The sequence below is a fragment of the Hevea brasiliensis genome, chromosome 4, assembly GCF_030052815.1.
Source record: "Hevea brasiliensis isolate MT/VB/25A 57/8 chromosome 4, ASM3005281v1, whole genome shotgun sequence".
Lineage (NCBI taxonomy): Eukaryota > Viridiplantae > Streptophyta > Magnoliopsida > Malpighiales > Euphorbiaceae > Hevea > Hevea brasiliensis.
In genome coordinates, this window is record NC_079496.1 from 17436082 (window position 1) to 17457557 (window position 21476).

Consider the following 21476-nt stretch of genomic DNA (forward strand, 5'->3'; position numbering starts at 1 on the left):
TGATTGGCAACACTGTGTTTATTAAATTGTTTGATGAAATTGTATTAAATTAAGCTTTGAAAATTGTGAAATATTTAAATTGTGATTTGTGATAAATGTGATTTGAAAATTAAAATGTGATTGTGAAATATTTGAACTGTGAATTAATGACAAATGTTTTATATTTTGCATTTTATATTTTATTGTGCATCACTGAGTATTTTTATATTCAGCGATAGCTTTCTTTAATGTCGCAGATAGAAACAAGGAAAAAGGTAGCAGAGTGAGCTACTGATTGTTGAGACTACATTGAGGTTTTTATATGGGTATTTAGTTATACCCTTGTATATTAGATTTTGATTATGCACGTAAATATATATGTGTAAATTATTTAAGCAGATGTATAAAACTTTTGAAATGTTATTTTGGATGTGTAATGCAAGTGCAAATTATTGTTATGTTCAAACTTATTTTTGAGTTTTGTAATGAATGAAGTTATTTGATATTATTTCTGAAGACAATTGAATTGAGAATTATTTTGAATTATGGAGTTGGGAGAAATGATGTTGACTTGTGTTATGGTTGTACTTGATTTTGATGAAATAAATTATTGGAAGTATTTTTACAAGTGTTTGAAGAACTGTTTTTCCCAAATATAGACGACACTCTGTTAAAAATTTTCTAAAATTTGCGTAAAAATAAAAATATACAAAAATTTTAACTAGTCTTTAAACTTCAAGTAAAAGTTTTTAATTCCTACCAAAAGTGCTCGCCACCTTCGAAAAGTAAGAAAATTATTTTAAAATCCCTTGTAGTATATTTAATGGGTTACTGGTAGGCAAAGTACGGTAATTCATTAGATGTACTACGAAATCATGTTACATCTTACTGAGGGGTAGGGTGTGACAGACCAGGATATACACAGTGATACCAAAAGATTGCATAATAAATAAAGAAGTGTCAGGTTGTGACTTGGAAAATCCCATGTGTACCAAAAAATCCTTGAGTTCATTGTACCATGCCCGTGGTGCCTATTTAAGTCCATAAATGGCCTTTTTAAGTTTGCAAATGTGATTGGGTAGATCAGGATGTTCAAACCTTGGAGGTTGGCACATAAAGACTTCTTCTTCTAAATGACCTTGAAGGAAAGCGTTGTTTACGTCTAATTGATGAATAGGCCATTGTTTTTGAACTGTAAGAGTGAGAACTAGTTGAATTGTTGTGGGCTTGATAACTGGGCTGAACGTAGTGTGGTAGTCCAGTCCCGGCCTCCGTGTGAACCCCTTTGCAACCAATCTTGCTTTGTATCGATCAATAGTGCCATCTGATTTGTGTTTAATTCTGAATAACCATTTGCAATCAACAACATTTTTGGTTGGGTCCATAGGGACCAATTCCCACATTTGGTTCTTTAAGAGGGCATCAAATTTATATTTCATGGCTTGACGCTAGTGAATGTGCTTTTGTGCTTGCTTGAAGGTGGTTGGGGTGATGGGGTTGGAGATAGTTGCTAGGCAGTCAAATATTTGCTTAGGCTTATGTATGTTGTTCTGGGATCTAGTTACCATACGGTGTGGGATGACAATAGATTGTGTTTGGTCATGATGAACTTGTGGTGTGGTACTGGGACTGGTGGTGGTAGGCGCATTGGGCTGATATAAGTTTGTAGTTAGGTTATATGGTTGAGAATCTGTTGGGAGTGTGGTGGGTTGTGACGTAGCTTGTGGGGGTGTGGCTGAAGGAGTAGGAGATATTAAAGGAGAATAAGAAGTACCTGAACGTGGATGGGTGCCACTAGTTGCTGCCAAAATAGAAGGTTGGTGAGTTTGCCATCTGTCAGGCATGTTCATCGAAATAAGAATTTTTGGTGGTATCTCAGTTGAAGATTGCAGCTAGATTTGAGTTGGTGGGGATTTACTTTATGAAGAAGGGATAAGATCCCATTTAATATTTGTAAAATTATGTTTGATATTAGAAAATATATTTTCAAATGGGAAATTATCTTCAATAAATAGGACATCACGTGATAAGAAAATTTTGGTGGAAAAAGGTTCAAAACACTGATGGCAATGATATTTGAGGGAAAAACCTAAGTAAACACAAGGTTTTGAACGTGCTTCTAATTTATGTTTGGTTTATGGTTTGAGCCATAGGTAGTAGAGACAGCCAAAAGTGTGAATAGATGTGTAATTTGGAGATTTTTTAAAAAGAAGTTCATATGGGGGTTTATTTTTTAAGTTGGGAGTGGGTAAATGATTTGTGAGATAGGTGGCCTGGTGGCAAGCAAATGTCCAGAAGGGGGAGGGTAAGGAAACTTGATGAAGAAGTGTTTTTGCTATTTCTATGATATGACGGTGACGACGTTCAGCGATAGCCACTCGTTGAGGGGTATAAGGTGGGGAGAGGAGATATTCGATGCCCTGTGAACTAAGATATAATTTAAGTCCCTCAAATTCACCACCACCATCAGTGTAAACTGACAAAATTTTTTTATTAAAATGAAATTCTATCAATGGTTGGAAGGTTTTGAAAATCTCCTGAACTTCGTTTTTGTTTTTAAGTGTGTATAACCAAATATCTTTAGTATATTGGTCAACAAAAATAACATAATATAATTTTTTGTTTGACAGAACAGGAGATGGTCCCCATAAATCACTAAAAATAATTTGAAGAGGGCGAACACTTTGTAAAGTATTTTGATAAAATGGTAGCCTATGGATTTATTGCAAGAGCAGAAATTACAAAAAATAATCTTGTCTGAAGAACAAACTGGTAAAGAAAAATTGTTGAAAATAGTTTTTAAAGTACGAGAATTGGGATGAGCCAATCTTCGATGCCACAGGTACATGGGAAGCTGTTTGATGACTAAATTTGCTTGAAGATGTGGGCATGTGAAACTTTTCCCGGATGGCCACTCATACAGTCCGTCTCTATTCCGGCCACACACCAATGGAGCTCCCGTATTCAGATCCTTCATAAAAAATTTGGATGGGAAAAATTCAATGGAGGTTAGGTTGTCACAGCAAAATTGAGAAACAGAAATTAAATTTCTTTTGATTGTAAGAGCACAAAGAGCATTGGATATATGAAATTTGTAATTTGATGCACACAATTGAGTACTACCAGTGTGAGAGATTGGAAGTTTGTTACCATTACCCACGGAGATTTCTTCTGGCCCATGATAATCCTGGATGGTGGTCAAGTTCTGTGCGTTAGTTGTAATATGGTGAGATGCACCGGAGTCTGCAATCCAAGGACTGTTAGTTTGGCTTGAGCTAGCAATGAAGTTGGCCTTAGCTTCTAGGTGATTGTCAGAGCGAGATCGACAGACATGAGCTACATGACCCACTTTGTCACATAATTGACAGCATACACGAGGTTGAGAGCCTGGGATAAATAGTGGACGCCATTATTGATTGGAGTTGTTGACATTTTGATTGGGGGGTTGGTGCCAAGGTTGAGTGGGATTTGGTTTTCTATTTGTTTTAGAAGTATTGTTGTTAGGATAGGTTCTTTGGGCAATGGCAGCTGTGACGGTGGTCGTTGACTTTTTGAGGTTTTCATGCTTGAGGAACAGCTCGTGATTAGTGAGCTTGTCAAACAGTTCTTCATAGGAGATTGGAGAATCTTGGGTACGAATGGCAACTGAAATTTCTCTGTATTCTGAACCTAGACCACTCAAAATTTTTGCAACTAGCTCTTCATTAGAGATAGGTGCTCCGGCTGTAGCAAGTTTGTAACACCCCTCACCCGACTACAGTGTAGCCGAGCAAGGCGTGCTACATTTGGTGCCGAAGCACCCTATCTTATCTTACTTTATTCTTTTAATAATTTTTTTCTTGTTACAATTTAATATCAATTATTTTTCTAAGGAGAAACCAGCGGAGTTTCCCCTATTTCTATTACCATTTGGCATATTTCACTATTCACCTGTTTGAAAATTTCAGCAATAATTTTCAATAATAATCTGATCTATACTCATATCATCATTTCAAAAATCATTATGTAATTCAAATCCATACTCATTTGTACAAATTCATTCATGCTCCATTCTTATAGCAAAATTCTCAAATTTACATTAATTTACATAATTTGCAACTAATTACATAAGTTTGTCAGGGACAGGATATACAAATAATTTACAATATCCTTAGAATGAACAAAATACATAACATGTGTAATATGAGCCTTATCTACATGCATTGCTGAGGAGGTGACAACCTTGTATACTTCTGACACTTCTGCAAATCTGGACTCTAAAAACCCTAGTCTAATGTCCACTGGATTTTTATCTTCAGTACCTATGCGAAGGAAATAATCCATCGCGCTAAGCATTGCTGCTTAGTGGTGCAAATAATATAGCAAGAAAATAATATAAAAATAAAGATAGAAATAAACCATAATTTGAATAATTTAAATCTATAATTAATTTAGTTTCTAATATTAACTATCTTCTATCCTGCCATGTTCTTCTTTGAAGGTGCTCAGTTCAGAAATTTGCATTAATAATGTACCAGATACGAATAATCTAAAATTTAAACTTATACTTATATTCTTATGTAAGTCATATTTGTAATGTTATTTAAGTTATAATTCTTCTACTAGTCTTTTTATCACTTCCTTGATATTTTTTAAGTTGTTTACAATCATTTTGTAATATTTAAAATTTTTAGAACTAATCTAATTTACTTCAGACCCTTCTAAGAAACAAATTTTTGGAGCTAATCTAATTCATTTCAGAACTTCTTACTCATTTATTTGCTTTGTAGCATTTTTAATTGCTAATATTTATAACTTATTTTAATAAATTAGACTGCCCAAGTAACCTATGACAGGCTAACTAAACCGGATAAAGGGTCATTGGCACTGGACACCGCAGTGTCTCCGACCGTCATACCATGGGATGTGTAAGCTCAGTACGTCAACCACGTATGCAATCAATATGGCAAAAAGCCATGAAAACACATAATCAGGCATAAAAGCCATAAGTGCAGGCATAAAGTCATGAGTGCGGGCATAAAGCCTTTCGCAGTATTGCTAAAATAATACCCTATTGACATGCCAATCTATCCAATCGGACACACATATCTAGGCAATACATGAGCACATTAGTACCATTAAGAGTTTATATGTTTCAACATTTCATTATATTTTTTAATTATATTTTTAGAGCATTCTAATTTTGTTTATAGTGGAAGCATAATTTTCAAATTCACATTTCTAGGTTATTTATGCATTAATTGTAGTATTCATACTAATTACAATTTACATTCATTTGATCTCATGTATCATTCACATTCAAAACATCTTTTCTTTCTCTCTTGATGGGAACCTAAATCCCAAATGACACTTTTATCTCATTTACACACTCAACAATCTATTCATGTAAATTACATTTCATACTTCAAGTTGTATTGCTAATATATTATGAATTCCATTGATGTTGGGAGTATAAGTCTCAATTACCTATTCACAAGATTTTTGGTGTTCATTAAGTCATTCAAATTCACCAATTACAATATATATTTATACATTACTTATAATGACTTCTTTAATTTCTTTTATTATTTCTTATGTCTTTACGGTTACTATTCACACATTACTATTCACTCAAATTGTTAACTTTTCATATATAATAGGTGTGTTAATTCCAATTGCACTAAGATCCCACATTTTGGGTTTTAAATTTGTTGGCATTGATTGCCAATTGCAATTCAAAGCCTTCTAAAAGTATTTCCAAATTTTCAGTTTTTATGTCATATGTTTACTGTTTCATTGGTCTATGCTAAAGTGAGAATTTGGCTAATCTTTCTTCATGAAAGTTGTTCCTTTATGTATCTAGTTTAATTTTCTTTTTTGAATCACTCCATTTGGAGTTTTGTAGCTCAAGTTATGGCCTAAACACCATAACTGGTCGAATTGTAATTTTTTCAGAATTTCTGGGCAGAATCAATTCTGCAGTTTTTATACACTAATAGCAGGTCAGTTTTTGGACATGTTATGGTCAAAATTTGGGTTTATTTTCTTTATGAAAGTTATAGGGCTATGTCTCAGCTTTCTACTAGTAAAAATACAGGTCAATTGGACCTTTCTACACCGAGTTAAGACCAAATGAATGAATACTGTTCATTTGGTCATTTTCCAAGGACAGTATGTTGGTCACCCGAATTGGGGCAGTTTTTAGGTTATCCTAAGTTGGTTTTTTGGGCATGGTTTCTTCACCAAAAATGTCTCATTATGTGTCTAATTTCATGTCCAATTGGGCTTGCACCAATTGATTCTACACAACTCAAGTTATAGCTGCCCAAACATGCTGGACTCACATCCAGACCTGCAGGGCCACTCAAGGCAACATACCATTTCAATTCCAATACCACAATGGTCTCCAATTTAAGGTCAAAATTCATCAAATAGTCACTAATTGACCATTAGAATTTAATTTAAACATCTAAGAATTTAACGTTCAATTAAATCTCAAAACCCTAAGCCTAACAATCCATCACTTTATCTAACATACACAAATCAACTTCTAACTTTAATATAATTATCAAACATCATTCCCAAGCAATTTAATTCAATCAATTCAACAATTCTCAACCTTCCCCCATGGCTGCCAAAAATTAGAATGTCCATAACATGCATATTTTCTTCAAATTTTCTCCATTTTCTAACTTAACTTAAGGTTCAAATAAAAAATATAAAGAGAGAAGTAAGAGATTTAGCACTCACCTTGAATTGGCTAACCCTTGACTTGTTAAAACTTCAATCTCTCTTCAATTTTCTGATACTTAAAGCTTCCTCAAGGTGTAAGATGAAATTTTAGTGAAGATAACTAGGAGTTTTGGGGTGAGATAAGGGAGAAAATGAAGCTTACAAGCTTCATCAATGGTGGAACCCCTTCTCTTTCTCTCTTTCTCTCTATGGTGCGGCTGTTTTAAAATGAGAGGGTAGATTGTTTTTTCATTTTGTCTCTTTTTAATTAGTTTTTATCCCTTTTAATTAGTTTGTCAAGTTGTGATTGGGTGGAGAGTGTTTAATGACATCATATGATGTCATAATTCCTAATTTCTTTCATTTTTCTTTCCCTTTCTTTTCTACTCATTTCCAATTCAATTTTTAGTAATATTTATTTACATTTTATGTTATAATAATTATTTACTTAACTGGACAAGTCGGCTAAAAATCATCTCTGAAGGCGAAATGACCAAAATACCCTCTGTTTGGCTTATTGAGCCAAAATCGTCTGTACCAATTGAAAAATTTTTCTAAATATTTTCTTGGCATTCTAATGCCATAGAAACCTCAATGACTCTTCTCTGGAGTCTCAAAATTATTTCACGAATTTTCTCTCGGGTTTAGGGCTTCTAGCTGCGAAAACCGCAACTTCCCACTGGGTTACCCATCGCTAGGGCACCGGCTCATTTAACTTGGTTGTATTTTATTTCTAAAATTTTTTCTTAATTTTTCTTATCATTATTTAAGTTATTTATGACTCCTCATTTTAGTCTAAATATTTTTCCAGACGTTCTAGCTGTCCGGACCGACACCGGTCACTGGAACAGTAGAATGTATAGAATTACTATAATGAGGGTGTTACAAAGTTCATCAACAAGGGATCTGATGTCACTTAAGTACTCGGCAATGGATTTGGCATCTTTAAAAACTCTGCTAAGGGAATCACGAAGGTTGAATATTCGGGTCTGAGATTTGTTGGCAAATACTGTGTGAAGTCCATCCCAGGCAATTTTAGAGGTAGTTGTTGCAATAATAGTAGAGACAAGAGTAGGATCAATTGATGCCATTAAGGCATTGCATATTAGTTGATCCTGGCGAAACCAGATTTTATAAAGTGGGTTAGCAACCACTCTGTTGTTCTCTGTGATTGTCTTTGGTGGAGGAGAAGAGGAACCATCAAGGTATGACTATAGATAATGTCCATACATGAGTGATGAGACTTGTGCTTTCAAAGTCGCAAAGTTAGCACTACCTGATAATTTTGATGGGGAGTTGAGATGCAGGGTTGAACTGGGTTAATTGAGAGGTTGAATCAGCTGAAAACATTGAAGTGTTTGGGTTGAGCATGGTTGGCTGAGTGTTTGAGTTTGCAAATGCCATGACGGTGGAAAAAAAAAAATTGGATCGATTACTTGTTTTGAGTGATTGGAATGCTCTGATACCATAAAAGGGATAAAGTGTTTTGGAATGATGTTTCTGCCATTTTATTGAAGCAAATGATCTTTAAATACAGAAAAAGTCCTAACTAAATCTTGAATAAAATGGATGACTTATTCAAAAATTCAAAAATAAAAAAAAAAACTAACAGGAGATAAAATAGCAACTAAAATAGTGGAGAGTGGATAATAGTGCCGTAGGAATAGTTCAAATATGTTGACTACGTCAGTCTCCTTTCGTCAACTCTCCATAGCTATATCGAGACTGAGATGCCATGACCCTTCCTTTCTCTTCCCCTAAGTTATTGAGCATAAGCCCTCCGGTACCCTCTGGAAGACTTGCGCCTTTATGCAATGAAAATATTGACTAAAAATTTAAGAGTTAAATGTTGATAATAAAAAAATTAATTTTAATTTTATAATTATAATTTTAAATTATGAATCATAAACTATTAAAAATTATTTAAAATGATATATTTGCTTAACAATCTAAGTCAATTATTGAAATCCATTATTTCATATCTAAAACAAAAAATGAAAATCTGCATAATGAAATATTAAAAACAAAAAGATCTCTGCTTTCAAATGTTGTGTGGTGTGATCGAGGAATGTGACCGTTCCAATGTTGTTGATCTTATTTGAGGTAGTTAGGTTCCTCTGGGAAGCCTTCAATCTTCATCTGATTTTGTTGAAATAGTGTTTGATTTGGATTGAGAGATTGGATTGGTTCATATTTATCCAAAGGTAATTGCATATTTTACATATATACTAATATCGTAACGGTGTGTTTTGCATGGATTAGTATTATTAATAATTTGATTTATTTTAATTTTTTTATGTAGGAAGATAATTATATTGATGGAGATATTTTTATTTATTTTAGATTTTTTTAATTATTAAAAATTTAGATATTCACTTCATTTTTTTTTTTTTTTACTTTTCTTGGGCAGCAATTGGCGAGTTTCTCACTAGCGACTCTTTATAGATCTATTTTCTTTTTTTGTTTTATTTTTATAATTTTTTTAAAAAATTTATATTTATATTCATTTGGAATACATCTAGATTTTCTTTCTCAAATTTGTGTTTGCTATAAATAAATTTGAAATTTTCTCCCTAATATTAAAGTCTTATTCTTTCTATTATTAGGGTTTTATTTTCTCTCGAGTTTTTTTTTTATATTATTTGAATAGCCTATTTCGTAATTTAAAATATAGTGTGGATTTTTTTTTTATAATTTTATCAATGGAGTCTAATAATATAACCTATTCCTTCATTAACATTTGGTAATTTATTCTTTGCGGACAACAAAGATAACAAGTTATTGAAAGCATAATGTTGCCAAAATTTCTTTAATTGTCCAAAAGAAAAAATAACTCATTACTACTCAAAAAATTATTTTACTCTAACTAGATCTGAATATAAAATTTTAATTATTTATATTTATATATTTTTCTTGAAAAATATTATATTATACTTATACTTATTATTCTTTCATTAAGTTATCAAATTTTATATTAAAAAAATATTATGAGATGAGTGATAATAGTAATTAGATTATTATTAAATATTTATTGATTTTATTATGTTGAATAGTAAATTTTGTTACATTGTTTGTAAGTATAGTTAAGAATTTCACATAAATATTTTTTTATTTTGAATATTTTTTATATATAATTTACTTTCTATTAACTAAATTATTAATTAATTTAACATATAAAAAAGATATTATAAATTTATAGGCAAAGTAATAGAGTTCAGTGTCATAAAACAACTTGAAGTTGTGAACACAATAAGAATTGTCAAAAGAAAATTAAATATTTTTTTTTAAAAATGTCCATTTTCCTAAAAACATGCATAGGTGCCATTTAGATGAGCAACAACCCTAATCACACCATTTTAATTTTAAAACAACCTCTATTATCTAAATTGTTGCTACATCAACAATTAAGTTAAATTCTAACTACTTTAATTCTAAAACTACTTTTATTTTCTACATTGTTACAATGCCAGCAATTAGGTCTAAAATTAATTGATTTATTAAATTACATATTTTATTAATTTATTTTTTATTAGTTAATTGTCAAGAAAAGTCAATGATGTGATTTAAATTTTCAAAATTATAATTAATGATAAATAAAGTTTAAAAATTTTTAATTAGTTTAAGAAAAAAATATTATTTAGTCCTTATATTTTAATAAAATTAATTATTTAATCTTTGTATTTTGAAAATATACTATTTAGTTCTTGTATTTTGTTTCTGTTTAAATTATTTAGTCTCTCTATCAAAATTTTCATTATTCATACTATTCAAACTACTATTTAGTGTAACACCCCTGATTTTTTATATATTATTATTGGGCTTCGTGTAGGTATTCTCAATTCGCGGAAATTCGACAATTGTCCGGATCTGTGAATTTCCGGCCAGACAGACCAGCTACCGGAAAAGTCTCCGAATTGGATCGAGGTTTTGGCTACCCCACCATTGTCAGGCATCCCGAGCGCGTTCGCGAAGTCGGAATCGGCAAAGGTAAACCCGAACCTTGCTTTTTCGTAATTTTCTAGTGCTTAAATAGGATTAAAAATCCATAAAATATTCGTGGTAGCTTAGAAAATTACGATTCTTTTTGCAATAGCTTAGTAATATTTCTAAGGACCGCGGGGCAGAGTTTTATAATTTTTAGGGCTTATTTGAGCAGTTTTTGCAAAAATGATCAATTATAAGGACTAAATTGAAATTTTACATATTGTGATGGATGATTGATTTGATGGGCCCAGGAGGGGCTGTGTGACGTGATTGAGTTGTGGATATGTGGATTGTGGATATAGAAGTGTGTTTTAAGCCCTTTTGCAGGTTGGGTAGGTCCTAGGTATAGGGGAGACTCTGCCGGATTTTCGGCACGACTTATGACGTATTTGGTCTTTTTCCTTGTTTGTATGGAGTCAAATTTATTAAATGATTGTAATAAAAATTGTCAGGTGAGCCGGGACAGCCTTCTTCCTCCGCCCAGCCACCTCAGTGACCACCGTCAAGTCTGTGAGTAAAATATTAATTTTAATTGTAATTTCGATATTATTATATGTTCAAGCATGCCCATGCATCACTTATATGCATAATTATGTAGTTAAACTCTAGGCACGATTTATGTTGCATTCATAACTGTTAACGTGCCATGGATGTTGTTGTGGTAATTTGGAGCAGTGTGCGTGCATTGGCGTGCGTGTGATGTGGTGTGGACTATGGACAGGACGGGTAGTCACGGCTTGAGTTCTTCGCTGGGACCCGATCCTTCGGGGGGTAGTCACGGCTTGAGTTCTTCGCTGGGACCCCCGATTTGGTTTATTAAGCGAAAGTCCGGCTTGAATTCTTCGCTGGCACCAGGTTAGATTTAAGAGGGCTGTATAGAGGATCAGCTCCCATATATTATGATTGATGTTACAGGGTGCGTGAGTGCTCCAAATTACCTTTTTGATGTTATGATGTGAAAATGTTGTTGATGTTGCATTTCACTCTCTGGTGCATTAGTTTTAGATAGTTATAGAGATTATGGTTAAAATTGATATTTTACTCTCTGAGTCGAACGCTCACTCCTGTTCAATATTTTTTCTCAGGCTACAGGAGGATTTTATTGTGGTTAACCTGCTTTTCTCCTTCGCAGGTTGTTTATCAATAGTTTTGTAATTTTATTTACTCCTAGAATTTTCGCATGTGTTAGAAATATTTAAATGATTCGGGTCTGTAATATAAATTGTCATGTGGACCTGTAAAATTATATGCATGTTTGATGGATTGGATGAGGGAGCTGAGCTCCCATTTATTTTTATGCCGATATGAGTATGTGGAGGGTGAGCTGAGCTCCCCAATTGATGATATATTTTGTTTACAGGTCGGGTGAGTCAAAAACTCCCCGTTGAAAGGTCCACTTTATGGCCGGACTCTGTCCGGTTGGTTTCTTGAAATTGGGCCCAAATGGGCCTTAGAGTTAGGCTTACTACGGGCCTCGGGGGCTTTAGGCTGGCCCAGGTCCTAGTGCCGGTCCGGCCCATAGGTTGGGTCGTGACATTTAGTCCCTCTATTTTAAGGAAACTAATTAGTTAAAAAATACTACTATTTAATCTATTTATTTTAGTGAAATTAATTAGTTGGTTTATGTATTTTAAAAATTATAGTATTTTAAAAGATATATTATTGGATAATGATAGAAATTTTACTATGTGTAGAATAAATCTGAATTTATATATTTTTTTTTAATTTTCAATTCCTTTGACATTATTTTTATACTTTCTCTATTTGAAAATAATTTTACTTAATTACTTAGAAATTTATAAAAATGGATTAACCATTTTGTATAGAAAACTTGCATTGTTTTTATCAACAGATAAAAACAAAGAGATAATAAAGGGGAGAAGGGTGTGAGCGTAGAGTAGAAGAAACATAGAAAGCGAAAAATAAGAAAAAATAAGACAAAAATAAGTGGAATAGGATTTGAGTAGTTTAAGTATAAAAAAATAATTATGAGACTAGATAGTCAATGGAATCAAATTATAAGAACTAATTAATACGTTTTTCTAAAATATAGAGACAAAGTAATTAACTTCAGTAAAATAGAGGGATTAAATAGTAATTTAACTAGTATTAACTAATGAAAAAATTAACGGAGGGACTAAACAGTTTAGCAAAAATAAAATGTGCATATTAAATAAGATATTTTTTAAAATATAAAAATTAAATAATTAATTTTATTAAAATACAAAAATTAAATAATAATTTAACTTTGATTCAATCATATTAAGAGATATATGTTACCATTGTTCACAAAATAAAATTTTAGAATATAATTTATATACATTTATTCATTAATGTATCTACTTAATATTAAATAATTTTCTCATTTGGTAATTTTTGTTTGGATGATGATATGCATATACATACATTATTTTCATAAAAATATTATTTTTATCCATTAATTCAATATTAAAATAAAAAATATTTAATCGAATTGAACAGAATATTCTTATATGGAAAGCAAATGCTAGAACTTTATGATATATTTGAACTTCACTAGCGAACTAGGAAGAAGTTTTAATATAGTAAGAATTTTATTAGGAAATTAGAATTTTATAAATTAATATAAATTTTTTAATTTTAAATAAATTACTTAATTACTCTACATTGTTTAATTTTTTTTTTATTTTAGTAAAAAAAAATATTGCATTTTCTTAGCATGAAAAAAGGTGGCCTTTGGCACTTTTAAAAAATAGAAAAAATATAATGTTAAACAAAGAGAATTTACAAAAATATATTTAAAATTCGTAAGAGTAGGCAAGGAAGGGTGAGATACATTAATTTTTGTGATTTAGATTTCCAAAATTATAATTAATGACACATAAATATTAATTTTTAAACTTAAAAAATGTAATTAATGCAATCAAAATGAAGAAAAAAAACCTCAAAATTTCTAAAAATAGAAAAATAGAATACTAATTAAACAAAGAAAATGTCTATTTAATAAAAGAAAACTTTTAAGTTCTTTATGATTATAGCTAAGATTTTTAAATTATGTGCATTATAGTTAAATTTTAGTTAGTTATCATAATTATAGTTCGAGGACTAAATAAAATTTGACAAAGTTAACGATAAATTACAATATAATTCTTGAAGTTTTATTTAATTAATAAAATATTATATTAAATTAAATAATGATAAATAAATAAATATCAATTTTTAAACTTAAAAATTTCAATAAGAAAACATAAAAACTTAAAATTTATATAAAAATGGAATGCTAAGTAAGAAAAATTTGAAAAAATATATTTAAAATTTATAGGAGCGGACAAATACGAATGAGAAAATTGACTTTGTCCTTTGCTATTTGATTAGATATATGTTTGATACTGCTGGCAATATTTATTATTTTGTTTATAATTAAAATATAATTTTTTTTATTTATATTATTTGATAACATAATATTTATATTAATTTTAAAAATTTAAAAAAATAATTTATAAAAATTTATTACTCTTAATTTTTATTAGTTAAGAGATTATTTTAATTAATATAAATAAAATTATATTATTATTTTTATTTTAATAATTAATTTAATAAATTTTTTTATTAATTTTTTTTTAAAATTATTATATATATAATTAATTATTAATAATTAATATTTAATAATTAATATTTAATAATTAACAATCAGATCGACTGCCACTAAAATATATAATAATTACTAAAACATAAAAAGAAGAGTAGTGATTGGATAGAATAAAGCAATAAGCAAACCATTGGCATTGGATTTGTGGCCTTGACATTAATTCTGCCATCAATGGCAATGTGAACGCTACACTTCTTTTTTTTTTTTTTCTATGCGAACATTTACACTTGACGGGGCAGAAAACTTGGACCATCTTACATTATGATGTGATATCTTTCACACCTTATTCCACTTTCTTTCATAAAATCAAAAAATATATTTATGAATTTTAATTAGTATTAATTAAATTATTTTTAAAATTATATTAGATTTTAAATTAAATGTAACCAAATTAACAAAAAATTATGATATTTATCATTTTTATTATGATATTTATCATTTTTACTCTTTTTATTTTTAAGTATTTAATAATATTTAATAAAATTTAAAAGATAAAATTTATGACTTTTACATAGTCTTACACCCAATTTATCGTCTATAATTATCAGCATGCATGTAAAAATAAGTGTTTTACATTGAGATGCCATAAAAACTATATAAATTGTTTAGTAAGTCATATTTCATGTAAATCATACTCCATATTTAATATTCATTTAATTAAATTAATAAAAATATCTCTATATTAATTTATTTACTCTTTTAGTTCTATTTGGCAATATTAACTGTTTTAGTAACTGTTAGATGTTTTACTAGCCGTTGAACATTAAATATTAACTGTTAGTGGTTAGCTATTTATATAGATATTAAAATATAAATGTTTGGTAAAAATAACTATTAGGGTAGCTATTAATTATAAAAATAGTGATATAATTTTATTGACTTTAGTTAAAATACTTTTTCAATCTCTTAACACTAGTTTAAATACTATACTACCGAATAATATAAATAATAGAAATAATATTTTGAGGCTAATTAAAATATTAAATATTATTTTAAAAATTATTATTGAATAGGGTCTTAATATTGTAAAGGATGATGATGTCTAAAAAGTTTTTGACATTTCTATTATTTGAAATTGATTAAATATAATTTCTTTCTTTAATTATACACTTTTAAATTTTTTTTTATACTTTCCATAACTTGTAAAGTGTTTCACATTTTTGCCATTAATATTGTCTTTATTACTTTTCATATTTATCTTTTACTTTGCCATTAATATTATCTTTATTACTTTTCATGTTTATCTTTTACTCATTTTTATAAAAGAAAATTAAAAATTTTTAAATTTTCAAGTATATTTGTTAATAATATAATCTATTATCGTCATTTAATTCTTAGATATTTTATAAATAATATATTTAATTGTAATAATAGTAATAATAATAACAATAAATAGTAATAATATAATTGTTATGTAATTTATTTACAATAAATTGAAAAATTTTTTATGAGAATAAAATTTTATTGAATTATAAGATAATTTTTCGTTTTCTATTTTGACTATTAAAATAATATTCTAAAAAATAAAATAAAAAATCTTATATAGCTTGTAATTTTCTATTTACAAAGAATTTTTATTATATTATAATTTGATTTTCTAACAAAAATAATTGTATTTACAAAAAAAAAATATATATAAAAATTATTATGGTAAATTTAATAAAAAATAATTGTAAGAGGTTCAAAAAAACTTTTGAAAAATGTTTTAAAATTTTAGATAATTAAAGAAGGGTATTATAGGCAATTTCAAGAAAAAAAAAACTACAATTATAATGCCAAAACTTTTTAGGGAATGTCAATATCACCTCCCTTCAAAAATTCCGTATTATCTATATGTGTAAAGAAGACAATCGATTAATCCTATCAAATTAAAAAGAAAAAAAAATCAATTAATCTCTCTTTCCATATTATGTTATTTTTCTCTGTTATTTGTTAAATAATATTAAAGAAATAATTAATTATTGTAAAACGTACCATACAAATGTTTTAATACTATAGTAAAACATAAGACTTTTTTTTTTCTTTGCATATCTATAATTAAATTTATAATTAAAAAATTTTTTTGATAAAAAAATGTCATAGTGAATATATTGAAATTTAGTTATTTTATGTAGGCAGAAGTTAAGTAATTTAATTATTAAGATAAGAATTAGATAGCCTAATATGATAAAAAAATTTATTTTCTATTACTATTTTATCCCTTATATACCAAAAAATAAGAATTTCTCAAAATTAAAAGGCAAGCATGTAGATATAATAAGAAGAATTATACCAATTTGATTAAAAAGATATTAAATAAGGATTGTGAAAATAGTTATATGCTTATATTTCATGTAAGCCGTTAGTTTTTTTGTAATATAGTTTTAATTATAAATACATTAAATTATATTATAATTCTTAATTATAAGTGCATTATTCTATATACTATACATATGCTTAATTCATAATTATATTTGCATCTTATAGTTAAATATTATATAATTAATAAATAGCTAAAATGCATCCTATATGATACACTTATACTATTATATTATATATAATATGTTTAATCCTAAATTATATATGTACCTTATAATTAAAGATTATATAATTTAAAAAAAGCTAAAAAATATATTATATGATATACTAATTATCCACTTCAAAACTTAAATGATAATTCAAGTATTACTTTTTATAGAAATAACTGCCTAAAATTTTTTTAAGAATTGCGAACCGAACTTGAATTATATTAAACCAAATTGAAATCGAAGAATCGAGAACCGTCCTAAACTAAAATCGTACCAAAATTTTGGTTTAATTCTAGTTGCTAGATAGATCTTAAATCAGAACCACGCACCTCTAAGAGTGTAACAAATCAAAATTTTTTTACTTATTATTAATTTAATTATTAAATTGTTTTTAGAGTTATATAGTTTTCTTCCATTTGCATAAAAATATTTTTGAGTTTATTTATAGGTTATAACTTTTGTCAGGTTAACTTGTACAATTTTTGAATTTTAAATTTTTATATTATGAATTATAATTTTGTAAATTTAAATTCATTTAAATTATTTGTTTGGACAGAATGGATGAAGAACTAGTGTAGGGCAAAAGTGTAAGAGCTTGGGACCTAATTCAAGAATTTTTGAAAGTTTAGGGTGTAACACCTCTAACTTTTAAATAATTATTTTATATGTAAATATAAATATTTTAGTCTAACCCTTGGTATTGTGGGCTTTGCATAGGTACTTTCGTTTCGTGGCAATTTGACCGTCGCCCAGATTTACAATTTCGGGCTGAGCAGATAAGCTGCTAAAATCACTTCGGAACTGGATCAAATTTATAGGCTATCATACCATTTTCAGACACCCCGGACGCATTTCAAGCGTCAGAATTGGCATAGGTAAACCCGAACTCCGAGTTTCTTCAATTTTATAGTGCTAGGTTTAGAATAAAATTTCATAAAATATTCGTGGGTAGTTAGAAAACTATAATTCCTTTTGTATTAGCTTAGTAATATTGCTAAGGACCGCAGAGCAAAATTTTAGAATTTTTAGAGCTCATTTTGATAGTTTTTGCAAAAAGTGTTAGTTGTAAGGACTAAATTGTAATTTTTCAAAATTATAGTTTTTGACTGTTTGGATGGGCCTAGGAGGGGCCATGTGATATGATTGAGTTGTTTGACTTATGGATATAAAAGTGTATTTTTGAGCCCTTTTGCAAATTGGATAAGTCCTAGGCATAGGGAGAATTCTGTCAGATTTTCGGCACAACTTAGGGTGTCTTTAATTCTTTTTAAGTTATATTGAGTCAATTATATTAAATAAATGTAATGTAATTGTCAGGTGAGTTAGAACAGCATTCCTCCTCCGTCCAGCCACCACATTGACCTCGGTTTACGTCTGTGAATAAAATATTGATTTTAATTATAATTTCGATATTATTATATATTCAGGCATGTCCATGCATCACTTATAAATATATATCTATGTAGTTAAATACTAGGCACGTTTTATATTGCATTCTTAATTGATGAAATGCTATGGATGTTGTTTTATGATAATTTAGAGCAGTGTACGTGTGTTGGCGTGCGTGTGGTATATGGTATTGGATATGGACATGACACATAGATGCGGCTAGAGCTTGACTCACTGGGACCCGATCCTTTTATGGATAATTCAGGGTAAGCACAGCTCGAGATGATCTCGTTGGCCCCCGCATTTAGTCTATTAAGTGAAAGTCCGGCTTGAGATGTACTCGCTGGCAGATGTTGGATTAAGAGAGCTGTATAGGGGATCAGCTCCCATATATGTACTGTTTGAATATTATATGGGTGTGTGAGCCTCTATTTGGAGGAAGGTGAATTAATAAAAGATAAGGGTAAGTAAGGGTAAGCCTTACCCTCATTCACTCCTCAAATCTCAATTTTTCTTATATCCCAAACTGGGTGTGGTGTTAAATGAGCAAAAGTTCCCACATCATTGACGGGTGTGGGTAAAGAAGTTAGTCCATAGGACAGATAGTAGAATAGATAGTGGAATAAAATACAACATAAGCATAGAGAACAATAGAAGATATCATAGAAGGAGATCAATTAGGGAGGGACAGGATAGGAGGAGAATCAAGGTTGGTACTTAGAATGTTGGATCACTTACAGGAAAATTAATGGAGCTTGTGGATACCTTGGAAAGGAGAAGGGTGAATATTGCTTGCATTCAGGAGACTAAATGGGTGGGAGAAAAAAGCAAGAAAGTAAGTAATTCAGGGTACAAACTGTGATTTACCGAAAAGGAGAGAAATAAGAACGGAGTGGGCATAATCATAGACAGGACATTGAAAGATCCTGTAATAGTTGTGGAAAGAATAGGAGATAGAATTATACTAGTAAAGGTAGTACTAGAAAGAGAAACAATAAATGTAATTAGTGCTTATGCCCCTTAAATAGGACTAGATAGTGAGAGTAAATAAAGGTTTTTAGAAGATATAGATGATCTAATACAAAGCATGTCGAATGAAGAGAACATTTTCATCGGTGGAGATTTGAATGGACATGTAGAAAGTGATAGGCAAGGTTATGAGAATGTTCATGGAGGTTTTAGTTTTGGCAGCCGAAATGAGGAGGGAAAAAGCATCCTGAATTTCGCTATGGCATACGACCTAATCCTAGCAAATACCTACTTTATAAAAAGAGAGTCACATTTAGTGACTTTCAAAAGTGGCTAACATATAAGCTAAATTGACTTCCGCTTAACCAGGAAGACAAATAGAGCTATATGCAAGGATTGCAAGGTCATTCCGGGAGAGGTTTTAACAAGTCAACATTGGTTAGTGGTCTTGGATGTCAAGTTTAGGAACAATTCAAGTAAGGTTAGAAAAAATAGTGTAGCTCCAACAAAGTGGTGGGAGTTCAAAGGAATAAAGTAAGTGAAGTTCAAAAATGAGCTTCTCGAGTCCGAAGCATGGAAGCTGGATATAAAGGCCAATGGTATGTGGATATATATGGCATTAAAGATTAGAGAAGTAGCTAGAAAAGTAGTTGGAGAGTCTAGAGGACATAGACCACCCTCAAAAGAGAGATGGTGGTGGAATGAGGAAGTATAAAAGGCAGTAAAGAGAAAGAGAGAATGGTATAAGAAATTACCTAAGTGTGATAATAATGAGACATATGAACAGTACAAGATAGCAAAGAAAGAGGTAAAAAAGGCAGTTAATTAAGCAAGAGCGCAGGCCTTTAAAAAGTTATATGAGAAACTTGAAACTAAAGAAGGGGAGAAAGATATTTATAGATTAGCAAGGATGAGAAGAAAGAAATGTCAAGATCTTAATCAAGTTAGGTGCATTAAGGATAAAGAAGGAAAAATGTTGGTGAAAGATGAGGACATTAAAGAAAGATGGAGAAATTATTTTAATGTTCTCTTTAATAATAGTCAAAATGGTAATAGCGTGAATATATAGTACAAAGTAATAGAAAAGAATGTGAATTATACTAGAAGGATTAGATCTTTAGAAGTAAAGGAAGCACTTAAGATAATGAAAGTGGGTAAAGCATGTGGATCGGATGGAATACCAATTGAAGTGTGGAAGTGTTTGGGAGATATGGGAGTGACATGATTAACTAAATTATTTAATAAGATTCTAAACTCAAAGAAAACGCCTGATGAATGGAGGAGGAGTATTTTAGTACCTATTTTTAAAATTAAGGGAGACATACAGAGTTACTCAAACTATAGAAGAATTAAACTCATGAGCCATACTATGAAGTTATGAGAGAGAGTTGTGGAATATCAACTACGTCATGATGCTTCTATCTCTCCTAATCAATTTAGCTTTATGCTCGGTCGTTCAACTATGGAAGCGATCTTTCTCATTAGAAGTTTGATGGAGAAATATAGAGATGTGATGAAATATCTACATATGGTTTTTATAGATTTAGAGAAGGCTTATGATAGTGTTCCAAGAGATATCTTATGGAGAGTGTTAGAATAAAAGAGGGTATCTATTAGGTACATACAAGTATTGAAAGATATGTATGAAGGAGCAACTACTATTGTGCGCACAGTGGGAGGGGACACAAGAGATTTTCCTATCTCAGTTGAATTACACCAAGGTTCAGCTGTAAGCCTTTACTTTTTTACTTTAGTTTTAGATGAATTGACGAAACATATACAAGAGAGTATCCCTTGGTGTATGATGTTTGCGGATGATATAGTTCTAATAGATGAGATACGAGAAGGAGTCAATAGAAAGCTAGAGCTTTGAAGAAGTACTCTAGATTCAAAGGGCTTTAAGTTAAGTAGAACGAAAACAAAATACATACATTGCAAGTTCAGTGAAGGCCGAACTGGTGATGGGGAAGGAATTAGTTTGGATGGAGTGGTACTGTCCCAAAGTAATCACTTTAAATATCTCGGCTCAGTCCTTCAAGTAGATAGGGGATGTGAGGAGGATGTTAGTCATAGGATTAAAGCCGAATGGTTGAAGTGGAAACGTGCCACTAGAGTTTTATGTGATCGCAAGATTCCCAATAAGTTGAAAGGAAAATTTTACCGTACAGCCATACGACTGACCATGTTATATGTTAGCGAGTGTTAGGCACTGAAGGAGTCGTATGTATCTAAGATAAGAGTTGCGGAGATGAGAATGTTAAGGTGGATGAGTGGCCATACTAGACTAGATAAATTCTGTAATGAGAGTA